The 21032-nt window shown below is 43.4% G+C and overlaps 1 protein-coding gene across 1 annotated transcript in view; it reads left to right on the top strand.

Moving 5' to 3' along the window:
• The first annotated feature begins 10158 nt into the window (after positions 1-10158).
• Positions 10159-21032, top strand: part of PROM1 (prominin 1) — a 541566-nt gene continuing 530692 nt past the window's right edge. Inside the window, exon 1 of the mRNA XM_070757376.1 lies at positions 10159-10241. The gene's annotated coding sequence lies outside the window, so the exon portion shown is untranslated. The remainder of the gene's footprint in view (positions 10242-21032) is intronic.

Genomic DNA, 21032 nt, shown 5'->3' with positions numbered 1-21032 from the left:
TGGCAACAGTCCTTTGAAATGATCAGAGCATACAGACACATCGATAGACCCCAATACCGGAATGGTATTCCCTTGAAAATCTGCCAGCCCAAAAGTCCAGGGGGTTAGTTGGTCTTTTAGTATATGTGGCAAATATAGGTGGAATTTGTGCCATGGCATTATGGAGTAGCGGGAGCCCGTGTCAATTTCCATCTTACAGGACCGATTGTTAATTACAAGGGAGGTGAAAAGTTTCACCTGGGCCGGTGTAGAGTTGTGATTAATTGAAAAGGGGGAAAAACCTTTGTGGGATCATGAGCGAAAGCCTGTGGACTGCTTGAAGTTCCCGCGGTTATAGGGAGCGTTGGAATTCCCGCCTGTGGCTGGCTGGCGCTGCCAGGGTTGGTTGAAGTCCCCTGGGGCGGGCGCTCGGCAAACTTCGGCGATGTGCCCTTTTCTATGGCATCGGCAGCAGAGGGCATCTTTGAAAGGGCATCGGGATCGGGAATGGGAGCCATTGCAGCCAAAACATGGTGGGAAAGGTCGCCGAGGGTTGCCATATTGTGAGGAGCGGCGGATCTGAAGGCAGTAGTCTTCGTCAGTTGCTGCTTCGGGCGGTTGTTCGGTGGAGTCTCCCGTGTGTGATGGGGTGATTTCTGTCACCTTGTGCACGGATGCAGCTGTGTGTTTGAGTTTGGCGGCAGATGCGTCGTAGATCTCAGCGGCTTTGACGGCTTTCATGATGTCTTGTAAAGACGTTTCTTCTTCGATGAGGTACTTTTTTTTGTAAGGCTAGGTTGCTCATCCCGAAGATTAAACGGTCCACCAGGTGTTCCTCTGGATCTTTATACTTGAATTTCGTTAGTAGGGCACGCAGCTGGGTGACAAAATCAGTTATGGATTCGCCTTCAGCCTGTTTTAGCAGAGAGAATTGGTAGCGGCTGAGGTGGACTGGAGTTGTTGGCTGGAAATGGGTTGCGAGTTTCTCTTGTAGCGCTGCCCAGGAGATGTCCTCTATGGATTCTTGGTCTGCGAGCGTGGTGGCCAGGTTGTAGACCATGGGGCCGCAGTAGAGGAGGAAGATTGCTCCTTTTCTGTTGTCTGTGGCATCGTCGAGGTTGTTTGCTTGAAGGAAGAGTCGAAATTTGGACATGTGTGCTGTCCATGTGTCCTCTTCAGGGTTGAAGAAAGGCAGAGCGTGGGGTATCGGTGTAGCCATCTCTGGTTTTTCCACGGAGGTTCGAAGCCCCTCGTCGCCACTGTTAAATCAGAGGCAGAGGCAAGAGGGAAGTGACAACAGCTCTTTATTTGATCAGCAGGAGCATTCAGAGAGTCCAGCTCGCAGGCTGGAAAAGAATCTAGCCAGAGATTGAGAAACCCCAGCAAAAACCCACACTTATATACTTTGTTGCCAGTGCTGGGATTGGTGACATTGTTTCAAGTCCTTGCGCTGAAGCTCCTGATTGGTCGTCTTTGGAGGCTTCCTATTGGTTAGCCTGCGGGCTCCTATTGGCTGTCTCTGATCCAATCAGGGATCTGTGTCTGATCCAATCAGGGATCTCTCTTGTAACAGCATGCAAACATAACAAATAGCATCAGTTTCTTTTTCCATGAGTGGATTAAAAAATGAAAATTAAAGTGTAAAGAATTTTACCACAGATTTTTAAAAGAGAAAAATGTCCAATTTAGAATTTTGATATTCTAACAGATCATTTAAAATTTCTGGGGGAAAATCTAGCTAAAAATTAAAAGTTCTAACAGTTAAACATCTATAGTTTAAGGATTTAAAATTCTATAGGTCAAAATTGTCTAGTTAAAAAAAATTAAAGTTCTAGCAGATCATTTAAATTCTCAGATTTTAAATTATTCAATGTTGAGTGGGTTTAAGTGCAAGGTTCAGTCTTAGCCTGTACTGGAATATTCTATAATTATCCCTGTACCCCCTCCCTTCTTATGATTCTTTCCTTCCCTGCCTTCTTGTGGGCTTAATTTATCTTTTTCTTTTTTGCCTTATATGTCCCATATTTGCTATTGTCTACCTGCCTTTGATTTCCCCCCCTCCTGTGTCTTGTGTTGTCTTTTTAGCCTCTCTTCCTATTTGCTTTTCTCTTGCCACTAGGTATTCAGCTCTCCCTGATTTTCTCAATTCATGGCGACTCTCCCTCCACTTGTCTGTTGGTCTGCCATGCTGCTCTATTGCCCTTCTCAGTCACCAGTTCGCTGATCAGCTGCACTGCAATGCTCCACTACCACAAACAGCCTGCAGTTCCACCAATGCTGTACTGTAACTTTCCATGCTGTTCTTTGTGTTGCTCTCAGATCTGCTTCACTGTGCTGCTTCTTACTGCTGGCTCTCTTTTCTGTTGCACTGCCGCCGCCAAAATACTTTACAAAATGCTACACTATCTTTTCTAGTGATACATGCTTTTTTCTGATGTTACGATTACCAAGATCATCCAGGTTTCTTGCCTTTGCTATAGTCTGGGCAGTTTTTCTAAGAAATACATCCTAACCTAACAGGAATCTTCTCTGCACCAAGGAATTCCCGAAATAGCTTGCTGCAGGTACTCACCAGAAAGGAAGCACTGACCTCCTCATGTTAAGATTTTTAATGCAATCTTTTTGGGAGTTTGGTATATTTTATAAAAGAATACAAAGAGCAGAGCACTTCAGTTTATTTGTTCTCCTCCAAGACAAATCAAGTTACATTAAGCTGAAAAGAGTTGATGTCAAATATTCTTTCACCTATTTTTAAGATTTTCAAGGAGATTGGCAACCATATGTTTGAGCAGGGGGCTTTCCAACTCTGTCATTCTGTTATTCCTCTTTTTTTGTTATCACTGTCTTCTTTCATAATTGACAACTGACACATTTTTTAAAAAAAGATTTGTAATTGGGGGTTTTGCGCATGCGTCAGTGAATTGAAGATGCTCTGCTGAATGCTCTTCAAATGAGAAAGTAAACATTGGATTTTAAACTCTGTCGGACCACCCTAAGTCTCAAATAAATTGAACTAAGCAATAAAGCCATAAATTTGGAACCCGGAGATACCTTGGGCTTATTGAAGGAGAGAGAAACAACTTGGAAACAGTCTGCTTTCCACTCGGAACTGTGAATAAACAATAAAGTTAAGAGGAGAGATGGCGGAGAAAGTGGCGGAGGAGCTCACAGAGAGAATGGATGCTTTGGTAAAAACCTTTGTTGTGGTCGGTCAGCAGTTAAAAGAAATGCAAGATGTAGTTACTAAGACCGCAACTGAGTTACAAACAGTGAAAATAGAACAAAAAGCCCAGGGTAACAGGGTTTCAAAACTGGAAGAAGAAAGAGAACAAGACCGTCAACGTATAAGTATGTTAGAAGAGCAAATCTACGCCTGAGGGGCTTTAAAGCCGATTTTGCTGACAGCAGAAACATGATCTAAAATATCCAACAATGGCTCAAGGAGAATAAAATTGAAGTGTTGGATCATGAAATAGAGAGAGCACACTGGGTTTTTGGAGCAAGAAGAGATCCAAATCAACGAGACATTGTAAACAAATTCCTCTCAGAAAGAACGGCTGAAAAAGTTTATAAGAATTAAGAAAAATCACCAACCTCACTTCTAAAGGAGCCCCGATTCGGGTGTTAAAAGATTTGTCAGTGTCAACCCTACAAGCAAGAAGTCAAATGCGCCCGATAACGGAGGCCCTGTTTAAAGGAAATATGCGTTTCAGGTGGCAGTATCCTGCCATTGTCGTCGTGTTTCATGAAGGGAGGATGTATTGAGCAAAAACATTCAAAGAAGGAAAAGAAATGCTGGTGTAACTCGGCTTGAATCTAGATCTACACCAACAGGCAGGAAGAACAACAGAGGCGCTGGAAGAAGAGGGGGCAGCAGGAGGAGGAGGGAGTAAAGATCTTATGGAACTTTTACAATCAACATTCCTTGGCAAACAAGCTCTTTTGGGGAAGGAAAAAGAAGCACCGGAACCCAAGACGGATGCAAGAGTCACGAGGCAAAAAAAGAAATGAAATGTTTGTAAAAATCTCTGTCTTTACTGTTTTAATGGTTTTAAGGGGGAAAAGTTAAGGTCTGTTTCAATTTAAATATCTGTTTTAACTCTAACCAAATTAAGGGAGACTTAGGGAGGGGAGGGTGGGGTTTTATTTCCAACTTTAAAAGGGTGTTTGGGGGGGCACTAGCTTCGGTGGAACCATGCCCCTTACGGTGCCTAGCCAAACTAGCGGATTTTCCCCCCGCTCTTCTCTCGTTGTGAGAGAAATTCGGGGGGAGGCACCTGGGTGGGGAGAACTGAAAAAATTAACAGAACTCTGGGTTGCAAGAGGGAAAAAGGTTAAATGGAAATATTATGGGTGATCGAACAATTATGGCCTTGAATATAAATGGTTTAGCATCGCCAGTGAAAAGGTATAGATTATTGAAATTAGCAAAAGAAAACTATGTGGACTTCTTATTTCTTACTGAAACTCATAAGGGAAGGAAAAAAACCGATAAATTGATTGAGAGTAAAGAATGGAAAAATATTTTTGAGTGCAGAGGAGAAACAAATGCTAAAGGAGTGGCCATATTAATAAATCAAAGAAATGTTTTTCAGGTGATACAAACAAAAGGGGATAAAGAAGGAAGATTATTATTTGTAAAAGGAAAAATGAATCAAAAGATGATAACATTAGCGGTAATATACGCTCCAAATGTAAATGCTAAACAATTTATTATGAATGCAAAACGTAAACTGGATTTCTTTTCAGAGGGGATGGTGATATTTGCTGGGGATTTCAATGTAGAAATAACAGCTAATAACAAAGAAAAGAAGCAATTAAATTTGAATAAGTTAAATATGATAGATTTACATGCTGATAATTCAAATAGAGGAACATATTATTCAGCAAGACACAATAAGTTTAGTTGTATTGATTATATATTCATGAACAAAACAGGAAACATTCAAGTTAAAAAGGCAGAAATTAAAAGTAATTGGATATCTGATCACGCAGCCATAACAGCAGTTATAAAAATAGACCCTACTGGTAGACAAAGAATTTGGAGATATAATACAATTGTCTCAGTAAGTGAAGAAAATAAGGAAAAAATTCAGAGAGATATTCAGGAATTTTATGAAATAAATCAAAATGATGGAATGAGACAATCAGTTATCTGGGACACGAAGAAGGCAGTTATTAGGGGTAATTTAATTAGTATGGAGTCTTATATCAGAAAAAGTTGGGGGATGGAAAGGGAAAAAAGAATAAGGGAAATAGAATCAATAAGAGAAAACTTGAGAATAACCAGAAATAAAGAATGGAATGGCTTGTTAAAACTTAAACAAAGACAATTAAAGGACATAGAAGAAGAAAATTGGAATAATATGAGAGTAGCAGTGAAACAGAGAATTGAAATATGGGGGGGGGGGAAATCAGCATTACAAATGGCGAACTACCTTAAAAAAAGAAAAGAAAAATTAATAATAAATGGCCTGAAGGATAAGGATGGAGTAATGAGATATGATAACACAGAACTAGAAAATGTAATAAGAGAATTTTATACGAAACTATATGAAAAAGAACATGTTATGTTACAAGAAATAGAGGTTAAAGAAAGGCTGAATGAGGAAGAAAGACAAATGTTAAATGCAAATATAACAAGGGATGAAATAATTAAAGTGGTAAAAGGGCTAAAACCCGGTAAAGCACCAGGCCCCGATGGATTTATAGGTGAATATTATAAAACATATATAGAAATTCTGTTACCGCATCTGGAGAAACTGTATAATAATATCCTCATAACACTAGATGTTCCACAAATATGGAAGGTGTCTGAAATTGTAACAATTCCTAAACCAGGCCGAGACTTAAAAGAACCAGGTTCCTACCGCCCAATTAGTCTGCTAAATCAAGATTATAAATTTTTTATGAAAATTTTAGCAAATAGGTTGGAAAATATATTGCTAAGGATAATTGGGAAAGACCAGTATGGTTTTATAAAAGGAAGAAGAATATATGAGCCAATTAGAAATATAGTGAATGTGCTGCACCATGCTACCAAAACTAAAAGGAAAATGGGATTACTAAAGTTAGATGTTTACAAAGCTTTTGACAAAATAAATCATGAGTATTTGTTCCAATTATGCAATAGTTTGAATATGGGGAAAGGGTTTTGTCAAATAATAAAAGAAATATATAAGGACAATACAGCCTACGTCAGAGTGAACGGAAATAGGACGGAGAAGACAGAAATAAATAATGGGACTAAGCAGGGATGTCCCCTATTCCCGATGCTTTTTGCAATGGCAATTGAAACATTAGCTAATAAAATTAGAAAAGATATAAAATGGAAGGGATATCAAATAGGAAGTATGGAATTAAAATTAAATTTATTTGCAGACGATGCCATAATAGTTACAGAAACACCAATAGATATGATTAAAAGAATGATTATAATACTTCAGGAATTTAAAAACCAATCAGGGTTAAGAGTGAATATGGAAAAATCAGAAATCATTTGTTTAAATACAGGACCTAAAGAACAAATTGAAATACGGAAGGTATCGGGTTTAAAACTGGGTAGCAAGAAAATGAAATATTTAGGAGTATGGTTATTAAAGAATCCGGAAAAAATGGTGGAATTTAATTATAATTTAATATGGAAAAAAATTCAGAAACAAATTAAGAATTGGGGAAATAAAAATCTGAGAAGATTGGCTAAAATAAGAGCTTTAAAGATGATGATTATCCCAAAAATGTTATATATTTTACAGGTAATGCATGGAACCTTCCCAATAAGAAAGATAAGAGAATGGGACACCAAATTAAATGTGTGGATAGAAGGTAACAAAAGACCAAGAATTTAAAAAAAAATGGCTGATAGCAACGGAGGACGAGGGAGGTTGGGGAAATCCAAGCTTGGAGTATTATAGGGACGCATATCATATTGATAGGCTAATGGAATTACAATTATTAGAGGAAAAACCATGGGTAGAATTAGAGAAAGAAATTAATGATATTAAGAATCAGGAATTATTATTTAGGAAATGGAATAAGGTAGAAATAAATAGACTAGTAGACCCTACTAAAGTGACAATAGAGAGTTGGATGAAATGGCAAGATAAATTGAAAATGACAAACTCTAAATTAGCAACGCTGCATGTGATAAATACAAAGAAAGAAAGTAACCTCACAAAGATAATATGGGAATTAAGGAGGAAAGGTATACAGAGAATAGAACAGTTATATGAAAGGGACCGAAGAATTAATAGAAATGAAATAGAGAGGTGCCTGGGACAACAAAACTGGTTACAAATCAACGCGATAAGCACATATTTAAGTAAAAGGGAAAATAAAGAAATATTCATGAGACAAGAAATAAATTTAGAAAAGATACTTAGGGAAAAGTGTAAGAATATAAAAGCACAAACAGGTAACATATATAGAGAATTCTTACAAGCAGAAGAACAAGTAGTAAAAGGACTGGCGAGATATTGGCAGGACGAATTAGAAATTGATGAATGGGATATGGAAGGTATAATTGAAAATATTAAAAGAATTAAAAACACAAGAATAAGAGAGATGAGAAGAAAAATATTACATAAATGGTATTATACACCAGTACAATTAGCACGCTTTCAAACAACAAAGAAAGGAAATTGTTGGCATGTGTGTAAGGAAAAAGGAGTATTTATGCATATGTTTTGGGAATGCAATAAAGTTCAAAAATTTTGGAAACAAATACAAATGGAAGTGAACAAAATTACGAATAGTAATTGGAAAATAACTAAGGAAGCAGCATTATTGATAAAAAATAGTGAGGTAATAGAATATGAAGAAATCAGAATTGCAGCGATAGAAAGAGCCCAGGCAACTATAGTGCTTGGGTGGAAAGATGACAATAAATGGACGATAAAAATTGGTGCAAATACATGGCGGATCACATTCACTATGAAATTATGGAAATTAGACTACATAATTATAATGAAGAGAAATTAGCAGCAACAATGAGGCGGTGGGAGAAGGTTAAAAATTATATATTAACAACATCAGTAAGCGATGCAAATGTAAGAAATAAAATTCAATCACTCTATAAAGAATGAACAATGTAACCCAGAGACAAAGCAAATGAAGGATACAAAATTGAATCTTCCCTGGTGAAGGGATTTTTTTTCTGTTTGGTGATGGTACACTTTATGCTTTTTGTTTTGTTTTTTGTAAAATTTTCAAAAAAATCAATAAAAATTATATTATAAAAAAAAAGATTTGTAATTGTAGCAGCTTGGTCAGTTAGGTTATAGGTCAGTGATGGCAAACCTTTTCTTCCTTGGGTGCTGAAAGAGTGTGGGCACGTGCTATCGCTCATGCGTGAGTGCCCACACCCATAACTCAATGCCTGGGAAGGGTGAAAACAGCTTTTCCCACACCCTTCCAGAGGCCCTCTGAAGGCCAGAAATGGCCTGTTTCCCAACTTCGGTTGTGCCCGTAGACTCGTGTTTCATCCTCCCCAGGTTCCAAAGGCTTCTCTGAAGCCGGGGGAGGTAAAAACACCCTCCCCCACATACCCAGAGGCTCTCTGGAAGCCAAACACCACCCTCCCAGGGCCTCTGTGTGAACCAAAAATCAGTGTGTACACATACACATTGGAGCTGAGCTAGGGGAATGGCTCGCGTGCCAGCAAATATGGCTCTGAGTGCCACCTGTGGCACCTGTGCCATAGGTTCACTATCACTGTTATAGGTATTTGAGGATTATCTTTAAAGTATGAGTTAGTCAGCATTCACACAATAGTTGGCTTACCTTTTTTATCAAGTAATTCCAAGACAACAGTGAACATGGGGGTAAGAAAAGTCTGTGATTGAAAACACATTGTAACACATTAAAAAGGTATGGGACTTTGAGACCTCTGGTGGTGCTGTCACATGAGGGCAAATCTGATTTTTTTTTTGGCCTGGGGGCCCTTTCAGGACACATTGATCCAGGAGGGATTAATGGATTAGTGGAGAAACTTGGGGGGCACTGAGGCAGAAGTCAACCACCCAATGCAATGAAAAGAAACCACACAAACCCAGTGCAAAAAAAGTGCTGTCATCGGCATGATGGCTGACTTGTAGTCATGACAAGCAAGCCAATCAGAGGAAGGAAGAATCTGAATTTATAAACTGAGACATCGACAGGTTGGAGAAACCCTGTGCCCTAAAACGAAAGTACAGGTGATGAAGAAAATCCGAAGAAATAAATGGTGGAAAAAGTTAGTGTCAGGAGAGGGGGAGGAAGCTCCAGAGATGGCAGCGGCATGGTGGCGAGAGCATGGTTAGACAAAGAAAGAGGATATCTTAAAGGAAATGGAGGATTAGAGAAACAGAAGAAGGGGGGAAAGATTGAGAACAAGCTACAGAAGTGCAGAAGTTAAAGGAGGAAAAACAAGGTGTTTCTGTGCTTCAGGAACTTCTGAAAAATGCCTAATTTTCTTATCTGAAGAATTTGCAGAAGCTCCCCTCTATATCTAGGGCTGATGTCTTTTGCTGGCTTCCTTCACTTCCAGAAATCAAATGATTTTTGACTCCTTTATCTGCTCAGTCAGCCATAGATGGAGATTAGGAACGGCAAAAGTGCTGCTTCTCCTATAAGGGGTGGTGGTGCTTGAATAGAGCCAAGGGAAGAAGACAGGAGCCTCTTGGTTTCAGCCTCCTCACCTGTGTAGCGTATGAGAGATCAACGGCATCAATCTCACCAAATTGTAGTTTAATTTAATCACATTCAGCCCTAGTCCTGCTTTGCGCGCCAGAGTAGCATCCTGCTTTGCCAGCTGGGGCGAACCACATCTCCGCCTTCGTCTGTATCTTGGGAACCTCCCAGATCGCTGAGCTCCCCTGAGCCACAACCCAGTCGCTCGGCCGCCGCGGAGCAGAGCCTGGGTTGGCTTTCGTGCTCAGTCAGTTCGTGCCCAGTATCTTCGGCCGCACTGCCTCAGCCCCCCAGGGCCGGTTGGAGCTGCCCGACCGGCTCCTTCCGGTTATTATGTAAGCGATAGTGGCATTGGCGTCGGAATCTCGCAACGGCATCCCCAACTGAGCCTGCTACCCCGACCCAGCCGGCACCGGGTTGGGGGTATAATTTCGGCCGGCCCTACCCCACCCCGCTTTTTCCAGGCGCGCTCACCGTGGAGTAGGCCCGCAATAAGGAGTTGGTCGCGGACGAGCGGAGTGCGCGCCTCCCAGTTATTGCTGCGCGCAGAGGGGAGCCGGAGAGAGCCAAGCGGCGCTGGGGGTCATCGGTGGGTAAGTGCTACGGTGGGCTTCGTCCCCGCTCCCGTCCGGGGTTGGGGGGCTCCACTGGGTTACTCGCGAGGGAGCGCTCGCTTTCCTGGAAACGTTGAAGTGATCCAGCGGGCGTTGGGTTGCAGAGTAGCTCAGCAGGGGAGAGCGCGGATTCTACGCGAACATTTAATTCGGCGGGGCGTTTCTCCAGTGCAGCTGGAATGGGGAAAACCGCGCGAAGAGATACAGCCCCGATACCTTTCCGTCCCACCTTGGGGAAAGGCTGCTGGTCTTGACCGGTCCAGTCGGAGTGTGTGGCTTGGCTCTGAAAGAAGACTTTTAAACAAAAAGTGAAAAAGGACATGAGTTATGCGCGCACACACACCGACGATTTATGTCCTGTAAAATTATGTAGATTCAGGTGTGCATGAATTCCATGATTAGAAATATCTCATTTGCTTCCTTGTTCATCTTTCAAGCAACAGTTGTATTTAACTTAGTTATACAATTAACACTCTTTTGGGTCTGTGCATCGTATTGAACCATATAGTTACCAAAGGGGTTGGGTTTGCAAAAGCTACTCTCTCAAGAAAACCAGTTAGCACTAATTAGCTTACTGTGATTATGCAGGTGCAGCCTGAGTTTTGTCACTCACGTGGATAAGTTCAATGTGTGAATGTAATATTGGAATATACAATAGATGCTCCTGTTTTCACAACTGCATACAAATTTGAGCTGTGGATGGTTAGGTGTGAGACTGGAAATGTCCCTCCTTCTCAGTCTAGTTTACTTCACAGGGTTGTCAAGAAAACAAGCCTAGTGATCGGGTCTGGAAAGAGTTTGAAGCAGCAACTTGTGAAGAAGTGGACAGTTCTCTATGCCCTTAGTTTGGCTACTGGGTTGTTGCAACTAGGAGTGTTCCTGGATTGTTAGGTGGCAAGGGAGGAGATCCATAGTTGGGTCCATGCAATGGATTGGACAATGTCTCCAACCTTCCCTTTCTAGAGAAAGTTGTCCAGACAAATCTAGACCCATTTCAGCCATGTTTCAGGCCAAAATTCAACATGCAAACAACCTTGGTCATGCTCATTAATGGCTGTAGTGGACCAGGGATGGAAATTGTGCAATAAACATTACACTTCTTGACTACAACAATGGGTTCTGTAGTCAGCTCTCCCCTCCTTCAAATAAGCAGTTTCATCATTCACACAGCATATGTCTGCCAAAGTTTTACCCTGCATTCACACTGGAGAGACTTTAGCTCAAAACATGAGAAGTTTGTACATCTTCACCCAAAATGGCTGATTTTTAGGGTGGTTATTTGCTATAATCTTCACTTTATGAAAATGGTTTTAATAAATCCTGTTTTATGTTGTGTGTATATTAAACTTGCTAAAAATCAATAAAATATATATATTTTTAAAAAAAGAGAATTCTAGAATAAAATAATAAATAACAGATAAAATCTATAATAAAATCCAATCTGTCAATTATACATGGTCTAACTATACTAAAATCACAATCCATAAACTGTGTGTCCCATAATCAGTTTATTACTAAAAGGGAAAGGACTGTGCAAAGGATCTGCCACATTTATTGTATAAAATAGCTATGCTGAGTTTTAAATGTGTTTCTTACAGAATCTAGCCACCTGCCCTATAATTTGGGGCTGTTTGTCCTTAAATAGCCATTGAAGATAAGCAGTGTTGGATCGGCCCGAATACCTAGCAGTTATTGGAAAGATATGTTTATTCCAAATCTCTTTGTAAAAAGAACGTCGAAGGAGTATGTGACCTACATACAAATCTAATGAATAATAATAATAATAATAATAATAATAATAATAATAATAATAATAATACAGTCTCCACCTCAAGTGATCCAGTATGTAAAAGGGCTACCGGATCTGTGGCAATATAGTAGACATGGAGTCACTGTTGAAGTCTCATCCATTTTGTGTACATTAAGGGGTTTGATCTCAATGCTGTGCTGTCCATCTTGCAGAATTTGACCATCTCCTTTGTCCCATATCTTTGATTAAGTGCTATACTAACAGAGCATCTGTGCATTCAGTACAGCTAGCCCTCGATTTACAACCACAATTGAGCCAAAAAATTAAGGGATAAAGGGGTAAAGTCTGTGCTATTATGTATAGAGTTATTGTAGGCTACCTCAGCAAAAGTAGTAAGTAAGCTCTATTATCATGTTGGTAATTAACAAAACATCTGAGTTAAGGACTGAGTTAACTCACAGGCCACACTTGTTTGGGGATGATGGGTGGAGCTTAAGCCTGGGGTGGAGCCTAACAACATCAGTATCTCCTTCTAAAATCAGAGGTAAATTGTATATCCCTATCCAAAATTATTCCCTCAAAAATCCCATGTAATCTGTACACATGCTGAATAAACAGTTTAGGCAGCATTTTTGCTAATGGCATTTTGGAGCCAGGCACAAAATGGACCTGTTTGGAAAAAAGGTCAATGATCACCTAAATGACAGTATTCCCCCTAATTCTCAGGCAGTTCGACAATGAAATCCATGGATATTTCTTTCCATTTTGAGTAACCCTTGAGGTTTCCCAGGTGGCCTCTTTGCGGCAGCTCATATAGGGCAGCTAGGACACCCAACGTCAGAAGATCTGTCAGGTGAAGAGACCGGGCTGGCTTTGCCACTGAGAAAGACACCCGTGAGAGGAGTGAGGAGGCTGGGGATGAGGTTGAGGCGATGCCAAGGCGGTGCTAGGAGTGTTTGGACACTGAACAATATCATTTGCCAGACAGAGAACAGAGAGAGGAGACCTGGGAATGTCGGCTGGTGGCAAAGGCTAACAACAAGGAACTGGAAGAAGGGTAGTTGGCATCAAAAGGAGACTTTTTCTGCCAAACCAAATCCCCCGGGATTTTTTTGAACACCCTAATTAATTTTAATTAATCCAGAACTTAACAATCTAAGATCTCAACATTGTTTTGCCGTTGACCAATTTCCTATATTCCATTCTATATTTATATATATATTATCTTAAATTATTAGATTTTATACTCCCCAATTTGTGTTTTAATAATTAACTTATTTTTTAACTAAATTATTGGGGAGTTTCTTAATTAATTAGTATTTTAATTACTGTGAATTAATTCATTTCTTAATTAATTGGGGTTTTTTAAACTAATGGATAACTGGGGTGAGTGCAATAATATATATGGGATAAATGATTGGTGTGAGTGGGATGGATGGGATGAGTGGAGTTATGGCATGGATGAGATGATTGGAAATAGTATGAATGATATATTTGGCCCACCTGATGCTGGAAGGGCAGGAGGAGAGGGGGCACTGATCTCTGGGGTGGCGGAGGGTCGGAATATCCCGGTGTTGCTGGGGAGAGGCAGATATGGCGGGAGCCGCAGAGTTAGCCGTTCCAGGAGAACAAGAGATCGCTGTTTAATAACGATTCCTTGTTCTGGCTCCGTGAGCTCAACCCTGGACACTGGTGACGAGTGTAACTCTGGCCCTGGGCTCAGGTTGCTGATGCTCAATGCCAGGTCGGTGGTAAATAAAGCTCTCCTGACCCAGGATTTAATCCTGAATGAGGAGGCCGACCTGGCATGTGTAACTGAAACCTGGCTGGGCCCGGAGGGAGGAGTCCCTCTCTCACAAATCTGCCCAGCCGGGTTTCAGATATGGCATCAACCCCGACCCCAGGGAAGGGGGGGAGGAGTGGCTATTATAGCCAGGGAGAGCCTTTGTCTGCGCAGACTCGTTGCTCTGGAGATTGCGGGTTGTGAGTCCCTCCTAGTGAAGTTGGACTTAGGGATTCAGGTGGGCTTGCTTCTCACATACCTGCCTCCCAGCTGCGTGGCACAAGCCCTGCCTGTGCTACTCGAGTAGGTGGCCGGGCTGGCGGTGGGGTTCCCTAGACTTATTGTCTTGGGGGACCTTAACCTGCCATCACTCGGCGGGTCCTCTGGACTGGCACAGGAGTTCATGGCCACCATGGCAGCCATGGACCTGACCCAAGTAGTACAGGGTCCGACTCACGAGGGGGGGCACACACCCGACATGGTATTCCTCTCTGAGCAACTGATTAATGGTCTGAGATTAAGGGGCTTAGAAGTGTTACCTTTGTCATGGTCAGACCATTTTCTGCTGCGGCTTGACTTCCTGGCTCCAATCCTCCCTCGCAGGGAGGCGGAACCGATTAAGTTGTTCCGCCCCAGGCGCCTGATGGATCCAGAAGGCTTTCAGAAGGCGCTTGGGGCTCTTCCAGATGCACTCGTCCAAAGTTCAGCAGAGTCTCTGGCTGAGGCCTGGAACAAGGCTGCAGCGGAGGCCCTTGACTGAATTGCGCCGCTGTGACCTCTCCGCAGCACTAGACCCAGTAGAGCTCCATGGTTCAACGAGGAGCTCTGGGAGTTGAAACGCCAGAAGAGACATCTAGAGAAGCGATGGAGGAAGAGTAAGTCTGAATCCGATCGAATACAGTGGAACCCCGACATAAGAGCTGCTCTACTTAAGAGCAACTCGAGATAAGAGCTGGGAGGGGAGAGATATTTTTGTTCTACTTACAAGCCCAAATTTGAGATACAAGCGCCAAGGAGCTGTCTCCTGAAGCCAAACGCTAACTTCCGCGTTCGGCTTCAGGAGACAGCTGCGAAGCGGCGCGCGTGTTTTAAAAGGTTGCAGCCGGCCTGGGGGGCTCGGGGGGGTGCTTGCAGCTTTCTTTCTTGCTCTTTTTCTTTCTCTCTTTTACCTTCCCTTCCTCTATTTCTTCTTTTCTTTCTCCTTCCCACCTTCTTCCCTCCCTCCCTCCCTTCACTCATTCCTCTCTTACTCTCTCCTTTCATAAGTTTCCTTCCTTCCTTCCTCTGTTCCTGTCCCTTCCCCCTTTCTTCCTTTCTTTCTTTCTTTCTTTCTTGCTCTTTTTCTTTCTCTCTTTTACCTTCCCTTCCTCTATTTCTTCTTTTCTTTCTCCTTCCCACCTTCTTCCCTCCCTCCCTCCCTTCACTCATTCCTCTCTTACTCTCCCCTTTCATAAGTTTCCTTGCTTCCTTCCTCTGTTCCTGTCCCTTCCCTCTTTCCTTCCTTCCTTCCCACCCTCCGTCCATTCATTCACCCATTCCTCTCTTGATCGCTTAAAGCCGGTCCCTGGTGCAAAAAGGGTTGGGGACCTCTGTCCTACAGGATTGGGTGGCAGAGAAGTTGAACATATGTAAATTTAAAAGTTTAAGAAAGTTTACAAGTTAAGTGAAAGAAACTTCATTATTCATTTATATGTACATGTACATTTCTTCATTAAAAACATGTCTTTCTGCATAATTTAGACTAACTTTGTGAGTTTTTTGAGGGCTGGAACCAATTAAAATTATTTACATTAATTCCTATGGGGAAAAGTCGTTCGAGATAAGAGCTGCTCGACTTAAGAGCCCAGGTCCGGAACGAATTAAACTCGTATCTCGAGGTACCACTGTACTTGTAAGAGCTCATATTATGACTTACAAAATGGCGCTCAAGGCAGCAAGATGTGCCTATCATGCCACCTTGATTTCATCAGCGGAGTCCCACCCGGCCGCTTTGTTTAGGGTAACCCGCTCCTTCTTAACCAGGGGGGAGTTGGGGAGCCCTTGCAGAGTAGTGCTGAGGATTTTAACACGTTTTTCGCTGATAAAACTGCTCGGATTCGAGCAGACCTGGACTCCAATTGTAAAACAGAGTCGACTGACAATGAGTCAGTCGAGGTGACTGGGGCTAAACATCTGTCTGGGTGGAGTTTGACTTGGTGACACCTAACGAAGTGGACAGGGCCATTGGAGCTGGGTGATCTGCCACCTGTCTACTGGATCCGTGTCCCTCTTGGTTGGTTTCGGCCAGTCAATAGGTGACGCGGAGCTGGGTCCAGGTGATCGTCAACACCTCCTTGGGGAGGGGGTCCTTTCCAGCTCCTTATAAGGAGGCACCTGTGCGCCCCCTCCTCAAGAAGCCTTCCCTGGACCCAGCCGTACTCAATAACTACCGTCCAGTCTCCAACCTTCCCTTTATGGGGAAGGTTGTCGAGAAGATGGTGGCATTTCAGCTCCAGCGGTCCTTGGAAGAAGCTGATTATCTAGGTCCTCAACAGACTGGATTCAGGCTCGGCTACAGCACGGAAACTGTTTGGTCACGTTGATGGATGATCTCTGGCGGGCCCAAGACAGGGGCTTGTCCTATGTCCTGGTGCTTCTTGACCTCTCAGCCGCTTTTGATACCATCGACCATGGTATCTTTCTGCACCGGCTGGAGGGGTTGGGAGTGGGAGGCACTGTTCTTCAGTGGTTCTCCTCATACCTCTTTGGTCGGTCGCAGTCAGTGTTAGTGGGGGGTCAGAGGTTGACCTCTAGGGCTCTCCCTTGTGGGGTGCCTCAGGGGTCGGTCCTCTCCCCCCTACTATTTAATATCTACATGAAACCACTGGGTGAGATCATCCAAGGGCATGGGGTGAGGTATCATCAATACGCCGATGATACCCAGTTATACATCTCCACCCCATGTCCAGCCAACGAAGCAGTGGAAGTGATGGGCCGGTGCCTGGAGGATGTTGGGGCCTGAATGAGTGTCCACAAACTCAAGCTCAACCCAGACAAGACGGAGTGGCTGTGGGTCTTACCTCCCAAGGACAATTCCATCTGTCCGTCCATTACCCTAGGGGGAGAATCACTGGCCCCCTCAGAGAAAGTTCGCAACTTGGGCGTCCTCCTCGACCCACAGCTTCCATTAGAGAAACATCTTTCAGCTGTGGCGAGGGGGGCGTTTGCCCAGGTTCGCCTTGTGCACCAGTTGCGACCCTACTTGGACCAGGAGTCACTGCTCACAGTCACTCATGCCCTCATCACGTCGAAACTCGACTACTGTAACGCTCGCTACATGGGGCTACCTTTGAAAAATGTTCGGAAACTTCAGATCGTGCAGAATGCAGCTGCAAGAGCAATCATGGGCTTTCCCAAATATGCCCATGTTACACCAACACTCCGCAGTCTGCATTGCTTGCCGATCAGTTTCCGATCACAATTCAAAGTATTGGTTATGACCTATAAAGCCCTTCATGGCACCGGACCAGATTATCTCAGGGACCGCCTTCTGCTGCACGAATCCCAGCGACCAGTTAGGTCCCACAGAGTGGACCTTCTCCGGGTCCCGTCAACTAAAGAATGTCGCTTGGCGGGACCCAGGGGAAGAGCCTTCTCTGTGGTGGCCCCGGCCCTCTGGAACCAACTCCCCCCAAAGACTAGAATTGCCCCCACCCTCCTTGCCTTTTGTAAGCTACTTAAAACCCACCTCTGCTGTCAGGCATGGGGGAATTGAGACCCTCTTCCCCCTAGGCCTTTACAATTCTATGCATGGTATGTATGTATATATGTTTGGTTTTTTATATTAATGGGCTTTTAATTATTTCTAACATCAGACTACTATTGTACACTGCTTTATTGTTGCTGTTAGCCACCCCGAGTCTCCGGAGAGGGGCGGCATACAAATCCAATAGATAGATAGATAGATAGATAGATAGATAGATAGATAGATAGATAGATAGATAGACCGATCGATCGATCGATCGATTGATCGATCGATCGATCTCAATGTCCTTTATCAATGAGGGCCACCAAAATTGTCTCTTTACAAGTGTATAGTTTTCACAAACCTAAAATAACCTATGGCCTTTGAATATGGGCTTTTTGTAGCATCAGCTCCCTAATTAATGCTGGGATATAGAGCTTAGCTCCCACCCAGGCGAAGCTGTTGCAAATGGTGCACTCATTCAAGTGAGACGGAAACCATTCATCCATTTTCAACGCTTCCATGAGTTGAGAGTTTAGGTCACTTAAAAGTTCCAATCCCATCCTTTTTTGAGATATGATGACCACTGGAACCACCAGTTGTTTAGAAGGGATCATAGGTTGGATTATTTCCTGCTGTGTGTTGTTATACTAGGGCAAACTAGATAAGGCATCAGCCAAGTATTTTCCCCCAGGTAGGTAGCACAGGGAAAAAGTAAATTGGTTAAACTGCTGTGCCCAGCAGGCCTGCTTAGGCTATAACTTCTTAGGGATCTTCAAGGCCTCCAGGTTTTTATGATCTGTCCACATTTTAAAGGGATGTTTCAAGGAAATGCCTCCAGGTCAATAGGGCCCAATGGATAGCAAAGATTCTTTATCAAATGGTCCACCTACTTTCAGTTTTAGCTAATTTATGGGAGGTGTAAGCACAGGATTGTAGGGTCCCATCAGCATTTTCTTGTAGTACTGCCACCATGTCACTGGCATCAGCTTGAACCTCAAATGGGGCATCCATGTCGGGATGCTTGAGGAGCAGTTTGAGCTTCGTAAAGGCTGCTTGGCATTCCATGGTTCAATCCAGGGGCCAACTAGACTTAGGCTTCACCTCCCCTCTCATTTTAGGGAGGTTTGTAATTGGCAGTGCAATCTGGGCCAAAGAACTGCCAATAAAAGTTGGCAAAGCTGAGGAAACTTTGTAGTTGCTTATGATTGTGTGGGGCCACCCATCCCAGGACTGCTTACACCTTCTCAGGCCCATTTCAATACCTGCATATGATATGCGGTAACCCAAATAGTCAATTTTGTTTTGGTGGAACTCACATTTTCACAGTTTGGCATACAGTTCAGCCACCACAAGTTTTTTCAAGATTGATCACATCAGTTTCACATGTTCGTCCATTGTCTGTGAGTGAATGAGAATATCATCAAGATAAACCAAAAACCCCTTGTAAAGGTGCTCATGGACCATTGACCAGTTGCATGAATACTGATGGTGCCCCCTGTTGACCAAATGGGAGCCTAGAGGGCAGTTGAAAGCACATTTCCACTCATCACCCTCTTTAATTTGGACTAGATAATAGGCCTCCCTTAAGTTCAGTTTATTAAAAATCTTCTCCTTGGGTAGATGGCTAGTATGTCCTTCCTCAAGGGCAGGGGGTACACATTTTCAATGCAAATGGCGTTCAGGTTCTTACAGACAACACATAAGTGATGAGAGCCATCTTCCTTCTCTTGGAAGAGCATGGGGGGAACCACTCATGGCCTAGCAGATTGGATGAACCCCCATCTCAGGTTTTTGGCAATGAAGTTTTGCAGTTCATCTAGCTCATGAGGGGTCATGGAGTAAATTTTAGGTTTAGGGAGTTTCACCCCTGGCAGGATCTCTATGCTGCAGTCTGTGGGTTGGTGGAATGGGAGCACATCTGATGCTCTCTTGCTAAAGGTCCCCTTAAGGTCCCAGTCTTCCTTAGGTATTTTCTCCTCTCCTGCTATGTGCTTGGTCCCTATTGCCACCTGCTCTTCTGTGGCTTCAGGTTCATGGAAGGGTTCTCCCTTTTGCTCATAGCAGATGCGCAACAGCCCATTTCACCATTTCAAACCAGGGTTCCAATTTCAGAGTCAGGGTAACCCAAGTATGAGGGGTCGCTGCACCCCCAGGGTCACAATAAAACTTAGAGTCTCTTGGTGGTCCCCCATCCTCATTTCCACTGGCTCAATCTCAAAATGGGGACCCCTCCCCAAGCTACTGACCCATCTAACTGGAAGAAGGCAATGGGCACTTTCATGGATATCAGTCTCAATCCCATTTTCTCCACCATCTCTGGGCAGATTACACATCTAGTACACCCAGAATTGAAAAGGGCCAGCATTTTTCCCTGCACACCAGATGATGGTGCCCATAGTTCTACTGGGAGGGTGAGGGCCCCCGGAGTCAACTTAGCAGAGGCTCGTTGTTTGATTTGCTGTCCTCTTGGATGGTCGGAGATCCCAGCTTCTCCTGGCTTGGAGGGGTGACCTCAATGACTTCCACGCCTTTCAAAGCCATTTCAGAGGCTTTTGCTGCTGGCTTGTCAGTGGTCATCCTAAGGATGACCTTGGCAAAACACTCAGCTGCCTGGTGTCCCTCCTTTCCACATCTGGAGCAGGCTGATGATCTGGGCTTCAGTTCTGGGCCTGCCATCACTATCTTAGGAGCCTCTTTCAGAGAAGAAGTGGAAGGCTTGCTCCAGCTGCGACCCCCTCTATATTACTGATCTCTGGCCTGGTCAATCTACACCTCAACCGCCATCACATACCAATGCTGCAAACCTCTGGGGGCCCCTCTAGAGCAGCAGCCTTGGTGGACATCCTCATTGAGGCCATTCTTGCAGCACTCCATCAAGGCTTTGGCTGGATTACCAGCTGGTGAAATTCTTGGGTGTATTCAACCACCGATTGACCCTTCCAAGTTAGGGTTTTTATCCTGAATCTATCCATTAACCACTGCAGAAGTTGGTGATAAATTAACATCTTGTCACACTATCTATAGAAGACCTGATGTTTGTGGGAACTTGGTAGGGGTAATTTCAGGAGGGAACAGATGCATCCACAAAGCATTCTTTCGAGTGGTTCAAGGACATGCACACCCATTAGGGCCGTAAGCAAAGAAAGGACTGGCCAAGTTGGTACAATCTGAATGGGCAATGTGACAAATTTGTGGGTGGGGACAAGGGATGTGAACTTTCAACTGAGTGGGAATCTCAGATTCAGGTTTCCCTGTGTAGGTGCCAGGATGGCTCCAGAAATAAATTGGAACTTTGAGGAATATTTTGACTCGGATTCTGATTTAGTTTGGATGTTACCTGGAACCTTGACACTTTCTTTACATTCATTGAGGAGGTCATCAAAACACAGTCAGAAAGTGTCCATAAAAGCATCATAATTCCTCATCATTGGAGAATTCTTATTATGGAGGCCCGCCATCCACTCAGCTGTGGTCCCCTCCAGGGCCATGGTGATGCACCTCACCTTTGTT

This window comes from Erythrolamprus reginae, chromosome 7 (assembly GCF_031021105.1).
Source record: "Erythrolamprus reginae isolate rEryReg1 chromosome 7, rEryReg1.hap1, whole genome shotgun sequence".
Classification (NCBI taxonomy): domain Eukaryota; kingdom Metazoa; phylum Chordata; class Lepidosauria; order Squamata; family Dipsadidae; genus Erythrolamprus; species Erythrolamprus reginae.
Note: the sequence above shows the minus strand (reverse complement) of the source record. Positions and strands in the feature narration are given on the sequence as shown.